This window comes from Aythya marila, assembly GCF_965140915.1.
Source record: "Aythya marila genome assembly, chromosome: 4".
NCBI classification, from domain to species: domain Eukaryota; kingdom Metazoa; phylum Chordata; class Aves; order Anseriformes; family Anatidae; genus Aythya; species Aythya marila.
Window position 1 is genome coordinate 17,721,328 of NC_139045.1, and position 10,615 is coordinate 17,731,942.

Sequence of the window (10,615 nt, forward strand, 5' to 3'; positions counted from 1 at the left end):
CACTTAGATAACCAAAACAAGCAGTCTCTCACCTTGACTCTGTAACCATTTTCCTGTAGATGCTGAGGGATTACAATTGAAAATTACTTGAAAATGCTTCTGACTCATCAACAGTTGTTCCTCCCTTAGCTTCTTTCCCCAGTTGCTATCCTGCTCTGTCTTTGTGTACACACTATCAAAACAGGCTTGTGAAATTAGGTATAGTGGAAGAAATAAGGATGCCTGCAGACAGCATACAGGCTATTTAGTCTCCCAGGACAGGCTTTGGCCATTATTCCTCTCCATTCAATGGGCACTTGAGCTACAATGCAGTTTAGGTTTAAGGTAACCTAGTATAAAGAAGCTTTCATATCATCTACCTTTTGTTGTATTTGGCTTTTGTTAATCCCTCAGTTCCATGAACATGAATAGCTATGTTCATGCTAGAGGTGAACTTTTTTGGTGCAGTGTCAACATGAAGAAGGAAGAAACAAAACTATATAGAGAGTAGGAGACACATCTGAATGAATAGGAATAGTCCTTTACTACAGCTTTTAATATAAATAGGCTTTGGTTGAATGCTGTGTGCTGTGAGGTGAGGATGTTTTCTGAAATCTTACCCTACCTAAAAGTTTATAACCCTCATTTTAGGTACTTTTGAGCCATAAAAGTATTTGATCTTTCATTATTTTAATATTAAATCATATATCTGGTTTGTATGAGTCTGAGTAAAATTTAATGTAGTATCAGAGCAAAAAACATCTTTTTTCAGTTCTGTTTTCACTTTTCACAGGAGAGTCCGAAGTCTGGTTGGAAGGAATATTATTCTTGCGTGATGACTGTAACCAGTGAACATCTCAGAGATCTATGGAAGCAATTTCGGAGACGAGATATGCTAAGATAAAGAAAGAAATAAGGATTATGTGCACTGGCTAGAACTATATTTATTCCTATAAATTCTGGATGAAGAACAAGCTAACCCGGGTGAATTGTGAATCTTCAGCTGTGTTAGAAAACAGAGGACAACTTTTCCACTAAAAGTACTGGTTATGAACCCTTACAACCAGTTTTCAGTGTGTATTTATTTAAATGACAAACTATCCTCTGATTGGCAGAAGTCTTTTTTTTTTTTTTTAAAGATCACGTTTTGAATATTTGTCATTATTTTGAGATATGTTTGTCACGTAAAGGAAAACAAAAAAGAAGGATTACACCTGGGTAAGCAAACGTTTTGGCAATGAACAGAAACTGCCCGTATCAACTTAGACTGTGAATTTGCTTTCAGAAGAACACTACTAAATGTTTGCGCTGAATTGGAAATGAGAGTGTGTTATGTAGCATAACAATTACATACGAGTTGAATGTACAAATTAAACTCTTAGAAGCTATAACAAAGCAGTTATTTTGAAAATGGTAATAATATTATGGTCATAATGTGAAAGATAGGTATTTACCTGAGAGAGGTACTGTATGGACTATAATGTTGAGATTCTCTAAGTCTTACTATTATTTTTATTAATTTATCTTTTAAAAAATTATATTGATTTTAACATATCTTAGAAGCAATATGCTGAAGGAAAGTCAAAATATTCAAATTCATGTTAAGTAACACTTCATAATATTTATTCTAAACTGTATTTCCATATGTATAAATTCACTTATAATAGAGTAAAATTTCATGTGTTCTTGTGAATAGTGCACTTTTATATGAAGTAAGACATGGTATTGAGTAGAAATTGTTGTCATCTAATTTGCTACTCTGGAATGCAGCATCTGGAAAATGGTTAAATAACTTGTGTTTGTGTCAAACTAAAAAGCAAAAGAAAACACAAATGCATGCAGCAGCTCAGAGTAATGTTCAGTTATATTATTTGATTATTATGCATCAAATATTAGACATAAATTGGGTTTTAATAAGGTGATGGAGACTACAGACAGTCAGTAGCCACCATGACCTTTTATGTCCTGTATGTTTAGGTGTTACTGAAACAGTCATAGGGACATTGTTATATTTGTTTTTTCTGTTCTCTATTTTTTTTCTTTGCAATTCAGTAGCAGTGTTTTTTCTTACACCCTTTCAAAATGATTATTATGTGGTGTGAATTAGGTCTAAAGAAACATGAACACAATTTTTATATCATACTTGAAAAGGTTCACTGGATCCTAACTAAATCTGTATATGTTTAGGAACAGTCTGTGCCTTGAAAGATTTCTATCTGGATAGACACACTTTAAAACTAATGTCAACAAATTAATGTTACCAGAAAGGCAAGTATTTTGTTTGGTTGACAAGACAAAACCAAAATAATGGTTTTAAATCTTCTATTACTCCGAGTACTTGTAAGCAAACATTTCAAAATTATGTTTAGTGCATGTTGTTTGAATACCATCTTAACATTGCATGCAAGTGGAAAAGATGTATAGCATCTGTGGAAGAACACCTAAGTTCATGAATACTTAATTTATCATAAGAATTATCTCTATTTAAAAATCATAACAAAATGAAAAGCAGGCTGTTTTTAAAGAAATTCCACTTCGAAGATTAAAAAAAAAAAAAAAAAAGCTAATTAGAATGTCTCTTTAGGTGTGGTTTTAATCTAAGAAAGAGCCAGTTCAGAAAGCTTTTGGAAGATGCTATTTTAATTCATGATAAATACTTACCAAATTTCCAACTTGACATGCTTAAACCACTGACAACAAAAATCAAAAAAGATTTGTATAGAGGTTCTTGAACTGACACAACAGAACATGGATAAGCTGCAGTCCCCGTGTGATCATTTAGGGAATCATTGGTATTCAATGTATCATCTTGGTACGCAGAACTGTCTCACTGCTTCTTGTCAGTGTATGTGAAACCCAATTTGTTACTTCAGCAATGAAGGACAAAAAATGGGAAGAAAGGATAGGGAGTTATTGAAGGAGTTCCCCTCCTTCATCTTCAGTCCCTGCTGCCTGCTCACAGTGGTCCTCACCGTGGAGAAGGCAGCAGCACCATCATCATTTGGCTCCTCCACTACCCTAGGCAATAGTGCACTTTGCTTTTAAGGCTGGCTAGAGACAATTTTATCATTTTTCTATATATATTTCCTAACTGTAGGCACTTAATATAAAATAGAATGTGAAAATGTCAGATTAGTTTTTAAGAGTATTTTTCTTGTGTTTAATAATAATTTATGTAATGTAGAATATGAAGATACGCATATAATATCCTTGTTTATTTCAAAATAAATGCACTTGAAACTTATTTCCTTTGCAGTATATATCATTCTTCTGTTATTGATCTTTATTTTGTGTAACATGGGTGTGCAAGTACTTTGCATTAGAACATCTCTTCATCACAAGGCAGTTGAAAACAAAGTATTAAGGGACATGCCATCTGCTGTGGGGGCACCCCTCAGATAGGCAGCAGTCAGTGTGCTCAATAAAAGCTTATTCAAAATCCTCCAAATTCCTGTCAGACAAGAAAATGTATATGCTGCAACTAAATAAAAGTTGAGAAACTGAAGGCTTTGATGTTTTTAATCCAGCTCTCGGTCTCTTCCATGAATTAAGAAGACTGTAACAATGCAAAAAGTTATTTAGTGGATGCTAGGAACTACTCGCTGAGGCCCTGTGCAGCTGTAAATTCTGATAAAATGGTAGCTGCTAAACCCCACAGCTTTGTGCTGCTAGCTTCTGTCTGAGCTCTGATGAATTCCTCCTTCCCAGCAGAATATCCTGTACAGCATTAGCTGCTCCCTGCTAATCTTCTGATGGCTAAAGTCACACTGGCAGATTCTCTCTGTGCACATTTTGACAGTAACTTGGTTCCAATTACGTTCACTACAAATTTATGCACTTTCTTCTAAAGTTATCAGGCTGAAGAAGAAGAAATATGAGCTAATGGTGACTAACACCATATTGTTGGTCATACTGCCTGCTTTTTTTTTTTTTACTTGGTTGCCTCTTTTCCTAAATATCAGGATAAGAATGCATTCAAACAAAATGAGAATAAAACAATAGAGGAATGTTACACTTTGCTTTGATTCAACATTGCATTATCGTCTCAAAGTAATGAGCCATTGTGCTCTCTTGTCCCTCTGGGGACACGTTTGAAACAGTTTCTGGCAAAAGAAATACAGGCTAATACTTGCAGATTGAGAAAAATCAGACCAAAATCTTACTATTCCAAAAATCAATCTGAAAAAAAGAATATAGCAGTATCAAGTCTGAACGCCCCTTAAAATCAAGCCAAAGCTAATCCATTTTCTTATATGTGTGAGGTCTGAATGTTCAATACTTTTTCCCAATATATGAACATTCATGAAAGCATTTGTTTGGCATCCTGAACCTGTCAGCAGATGGTGCCCTTGGATATATTAAGTTCTTCTTACACACAAAAAGACTATTAAATACATGGAGCATGCTTTAATCTTGAATGAGTAACGTTAATTTATACCAGTACCTTGACTTACAAATTCTTCCTACAGGAGAACATCACTAGAAAACAACTAGAAAAATTCCATAAGAATATTAGTATCCAGTTGAAAAATTGTAATATAAAATACCTAATCTGTATGTATAAATATGCGTATGAACTGCAACTTATTAAACTTTCAAGTTTTAGTAATAAGCTGCTATTCATTTATTCATATAAGGAAACAAGTTATTACTCCTGGTTGCTTTTTTTTTTTTTCCAGAAAGTAGACAGAGCTGAGTTACCTACTTATACATCCACTTTAGTTTAAAAAATAATTGAAATTAATATCACTGCAGAAGAACTTTACCTGCTCCTGTTTCATTGCAAACTTTTAATTTACAGTTTCCTTCTTAGATTGATAATCCTTCTCCTTTTTAAACAGCTATAGCTATTAGCCATGCTTTTTTAATAACTGATTTTACCAGTAAGCAGTTTAGGTGATATGCCTGAGGTTGTATTTTCTGGTTGGAAAGAATGAAGTCATTTCATTCTAATCTTGAATTAGAAGCTACAACCTCAATTCAAGAGAGGTAATGCTGTAAGGAGGAAAAAAATAAAAATAAAAAAAATCAGGTATTCAAATCTCTGCAGTATTATACTGAGCCACATATGCTCTTTAACAAATGCACACAGAGAATTGCACAATGTCCAGAAATACTGCAAACCATTTAAAATCAGCAAACAAACTACACTGCATAACAGGTCAGCCCTGAGTGATGAACGTGTTTGGGGGAATAAACAACACATTGAAAAAATTACTGCTGAAAGTGACAGAAGAGTGGGTGGATAATAAGCCTAAATACAGCTTTGAACAACATCCCTGAGGGCAGACTCTGCAAATACAGTATTATATCAGTCTGGAACAGCAATCAGGAAATCACCAGGAAAGATTTCATTACTTGAAAACTAGCTAAATGAGCCTCTCCCGTGGAGAGCCGGGCAAATTTCCACACGCTGGAAAGTGAAAAAGAACATAAATAAAGCTTACAGCAACAGTTAGGTTTGGTATGCAAACAGTTGTAATTTATTAAGTACCTAGATAGGGTGAAGGAGGAGCAAGAGGGTGAATACCTGTGGGCCAGTGGTTCAATTAAAACATGTCCTATGGCTAGAATAGTTAAGACAGGAGTGGCTATCAAGTGGCTTTTCTTATGCAGCTGAAAACCACAAATGGCAGATGGTACTTGAGTCCAGCTGGGATGCAACATGCATTTTCTAATTGGTTTCTTAGGAAGGAAACATTGCAGAGAGATTTCTTCTTCCATGTGCAGCAAGCGCGCTCCATCTCCCAAACACTGGAGAGAAGCAAGCAGCACATTGCCTGTTGTGAAGGTCAAAGAACATCGCTGCAGAGCCACTGGTTTGTCTAATTAGCAATGTGTGTCAGCTTGTCTGGGTGTCCTGTGTTGATGCAGATTCCTGCTTCTACCTTTTTGTCTGTGTATTGCACTGGTGTGAAGGCAAATAGTTATCCTCCTGTCCTGTTGTCCCTCCTTCTCTTCCTGTTCCACTTCATGTGTGGGACAATTGGTGATGGAGAAATGATTCCATCATAGTGGATTGGTTACACAAAGGAGAAGATGTTCATAGTCTATTAGCCATAAAGATTCTCTGAAAGAAGTACGTATAAGAGTATTTTTCATGTGTGTTTATCTAGCACTCACTGTATTCTGTATATACCTAGTTCAGGAGGTTTTAATTGACCAAATAAACATTATTTTTCTAAAATACTGTACTTAAAATTAAATTAAAACTATTATGAGACTGTAGGAAGAATAACGCTTTATCACTTTCAAATGATTTTAGCATTCAGTAAATCTGTGATGTTAAAAGGAGCTCATGATATGAAGTCTTGTTATTTCACACTCAGTTGTTGTAATGGTAGTCCTAAGAGTTCAGGGAAATTTTATAGCTGAAATGTAATGAGCTAGTACACATGTTGTATTTCCAGCTACTTATTGTAACTCATGAGTGGGCTGTAAATGTGAACATCTATGGCCAGCCTTAGATATTAAATCCTCAGGAAACTAAATGAATGCTGAATTCCCAATCTAAGCCTGACAAATGCTCTCTTACTGCAGTACTCTGGTATTTAAATCACATGTACATTAACAAGAACACTGTCAATTTACATAAATGTTGTTCTTCAAGTTATTTTCTTTTGTGGCTCATCTTGCTTTTTTTTATTATTATTGTTTTGAAATTTTATGACCATTCATACTGGTACAAAACTGAGCTCTGAAGAGGCTTTTTATGCCAAATTATCAATAATAGATTGTTTCTCTCTGCCATATATTAAACATTCTCCTTTGCTTGACGTTTCCTTCTATTTTGTTGCTCTTACTTTACAAGGTTGATTATATATATTATTTAATTATTAATTGACATTTCTTGTTTCAAAGGGTTGATATGCTTGACATTTCCTTCTGTTTTGCTGCTTTTACTTTACAAGGTTGATTATAAGAAACTGCTTAGCACATCTTAAAATACATTCAGGATGCCAGTGTAATTTCATTAGATGTCTACATATTATATGCATCTCCTATGGTTTGTTCCATCTGGATGACTTGCTAAGATCAGAAGTCCTAGTACATTTTGTCACTTTCCAAATGCACCACAGTGCTCTGAACTGCCATCCATACACAGTGGACATTGTAGAAATGCAATAATTTGCATATCAGGGAACTCTTCATTATCAGCAACAACTGTGATGTAATTCTTCATCTAAAGGTGGTGCTCTCAATGAAATTGAGCCCCCCCCAAACTTGCACAGGAGTATCTTCCATATTTTTTACTGCATGCTAGGACATAAAGATGACTAGTGTTGAACCAGAATGACCATGATTTTGGACCTCTAGAAAACACTGCATTACAATAATAGCTATGTTAATAATTATACTGAACAGTGAAGTCCCAATTTTTGTAGAATCTGAGCAGCAAGAGGAGAATGGTACTGGCCATTAAAAAAGAAAGCCAGACTACAGAAGTCCATTTCCGTGAAGGGGCAATACAATTCCTCTATTCCTCTAACCAGAAATTGTATGATGTAATTTGAGGTCTTTGTAACCCTTCATCTTTTTGTTCCCACATCTCTGGCAACCTGCCACCTCTTTATATAAATAGTTTTGTATAACTACTATTATCATAAAGAATTAATTACTATGTTACATAGTGTTCTCCTTTTCGCATCGTTCCCTGGCATCTGTTTTTGTCTGTCCTGTATCCTTGAAGGCATTCTAAAATGGTTTAAAGGAGAATTCTAATGTCATGAGAACTGTTTTCCTAGCATACATACAGCAGCATGGCAGGCGCTGTCTGAACACTTAAGGAGCTGTAAGGAAACATAAGCCAAGGCAATAATGTTCCTTTTTCCTGTACCCTTCATAAACACGAGGGGACAAAGAGTTGGATATTGTAACATTAAAAAATAGGCCAAACATGCAATGTATGTATGGTGACTGGTAAAATAACACATACTATTTATATAATAATAATAGTATTAAGAAGCTTTCCATAGACACCCAGGTACAACACAAAATATTATTCCTACTTATGTATACAGTTTCCAGTAGCTATTCCCTAGAAAAACTCAAAACACCAGGTGCCTTTTCTGAGAGAGGTCCCTCTGACTTACTTCCAAGTATGTATCTGAAAAGACATCAGCAGGATTAAATTGCTATGATAGGGAATACCTATCATAGAGGCTCATTTAGCTAGTTTTCAAGTAATGAAATCCTTCCAACTTCAGGTGCCAGCCAAGCTGAGATGACAGCCAGATCTGGGGACCAGCCCACCTTCAGGACTGCCCTGTGTCATATGGAGCAGCACAGTTCTCACACAACCCCTTTTCCCGCCCCTTTGTTTTTTATTCGCAACTCATTTACACATGCCTTTTATTGTGTCCCACCCCCCCCCCCCCCCCCCAGCTTTCCCTCCTTTTCTCTCCCGTCCTCTGCAGCATCGCATTGGCAAAACCACAGGATGACACAGGCAGTCTTCCCACTCTGTCATCTTCCTTTCACAGAAGGACACTTTCCTCAATACCTCAGACACTGCTTTCTACTGGTGGCGAGGAAGATCGATTCTCCCAGTACATGGACCTCTTCCAGAACTTTCTCCTCAGCCGAGACACGCAGGCCTGTAGGGAAGAGGAGAGGCTTTCTTCGTACTGCTTTTGACCCACGTGCTGTGAGAATGGATTTCTTTTATGAACAGCACAGTCTCGTGACTTCCGCTTAGTGAAAGTCACGAGAATGCCACCAGTATCTCTCCCAATCCGTTTCTACTTACTGCAAGGCATAATTTGAGTTCACTTTAAGGCACCTTTTTCACACTGCCTGATGTTCAGCCCTAACAAATAGTTGAGAACATTCCTGGAAGGCAGGCTTACCTGTAAGCACTGGAGCTTCTGAGTCGGTGGGGTTTTATTCTTATTTACTATTGCTATTCTTATGTTTTTAAGGGCTGGAAAGGGAGCTTAGAATCCACATAACTAGTTTCACTGAGAACAGACAAGGTGAAGGAAGTACTCCAACTCCTCTACATTAAAGAACTGTAGAACCCAGGAACACTTACCTGCCAGCTTCCGAACCTGAGTCGCTTCCACACTGCTTCACAGGGAAGTCGCACCACCAGGGTTCTGCTGCACTGAGAAGGCACCGCCAACATAGCTAGCTCATAGAGTCACTAAAACTATTTCACAGAGTTGGTTAAGAACATGAAACAAAAGCAGCCTACTGGGGAACACTGAGCCCACCACCATGACAGCAGAAAAGCACCCTAGACAACCTGAGCCTCAAACTCCCCCTGAGAAGGCAATTACCCACAGCTCCTCAAGCTTCCTTTATAGCAAAGGACAAATGACCCACACCTGCCAGGTTTCACTTCACAAGGGTGGAGCCAAGAGACCTTGTGGAATAGGCTCCTCTACCTGGCTTCAGTCTTTTAAAGTCAATTGCTCCTTATCACTAATAGAAATAACCTGACAAGGGGCTTAGTGGTTAGAGATGACCTAACGAATTAACTACAAAAGGTGCACAAGGGTCATATTTCTGTTAGTCATTCTGTCAGGAAAATTAGTACAGAGCCTGTTAAAATAAATAAATAAATAGATAGGTAGACAGATAGAGAAATCAAAGAAAACAAATAAAATGACCTTAAAGGCAAAGTTGCTATCACAGATTTTCATCTGTCTAGTCACGACAGATAAAGAATATAGCAATCAGAATTACTTTTCTTGGCATTAATGTTATTTAAGTCTGCTTTTCTGAGATGTCTTCCTTATGCAGGACTTTTCAAAATCTAGCCCCGTGACCTCCGACTACACTATTTACTTCCGCTGCGTATAAGCTATCACGTATAAATCCTCACGTATAAATCCGGATCCTCACTCACTATTCAGGTCAAAGACTGGGCTGAAGGTCTGGGCTTTGATTTGGTTACATGCCCACATTGCTGTTTCCTGGCAGGTCATGGGAAGAAGATTGGCTGGCTTGGGGGAGCTTCCGTACACGTGGCTTTTAGGCTGCGGCCAAAGTGTTCCCCTAGATCTGGAAGTCTGAAGAGGGTTGCAGTCTCCAAGCTCAGATACAACCCCATGTTAGTCTGGCGCAACTGATTTTTGTGTTCCTTGCACTGGCTCTTCCTTCACCTCCTCTTCAGAGGCAAGGACACGCATCTCTTTTGTGCTCCTTCGTTAGTAAACAAACCAGGATAGATTAAAGCCTCTTTCTTCAAGTCAGTAAGCTACTGGGCTACAGAGATGGCGAAGGGCCTAGAGGGGAAGACGTATGAGGAGCGGCTGAGGTCACTGGGCCTGTTCAGCCTGGAAACGAGGTGGCTGAGGGGAGACCGCGTCGCAGTCTACAGCTTCCTCGCGAGGGGGAGTGGACGGGCAGGTACCGATCCATTCTCTTCAGTCCCCAGTGATAGGACCCACGGGAATGGTGTCAACCTGCGGCAGGGGAGGCTTAGGCTAGACATCAGGAAGAGGTTCTTCACTGAGAGGGTTGTCGCACACTGGAACAGGCTCCCCGGGCAAGCAGTCACTGCACCAAGCCTGTCGGCATTTAAGAAGCATTTGGACTGTGTACTTAGTCCCGTGGTCTGAACTTTTGGGTAGACCTGTGTGGTGCCAGGAGTTGGACTCAATGATCCAGTTTTGGGCCCCTCGCTACA

At 38.0% G+C, this 10,615-nt stretch overlaps 1 protein-coding gene across 1 annotated transcript in view; it reads left to right on the plus strand.

Annotated features, from left to right (window-relative positions):
• The window catches only part of MICU3 (mitochondrial calcium uptake family member 3), a gene marked incomplete at its 5' end in the record, with an annotated part of 49,569 nt that extends 46,346 nt beyond the window's left edge, over positions 1-3,223 (plus strand). The window contains one exon of the mRNA XM_082759945.1: positions 773-3,223. The remainder of the gene's footprint in view (positions 1-772) is intronic.
• Between the last annotated feature and the right edge of the window lie 7,392 nt (positions 3,224-10,615).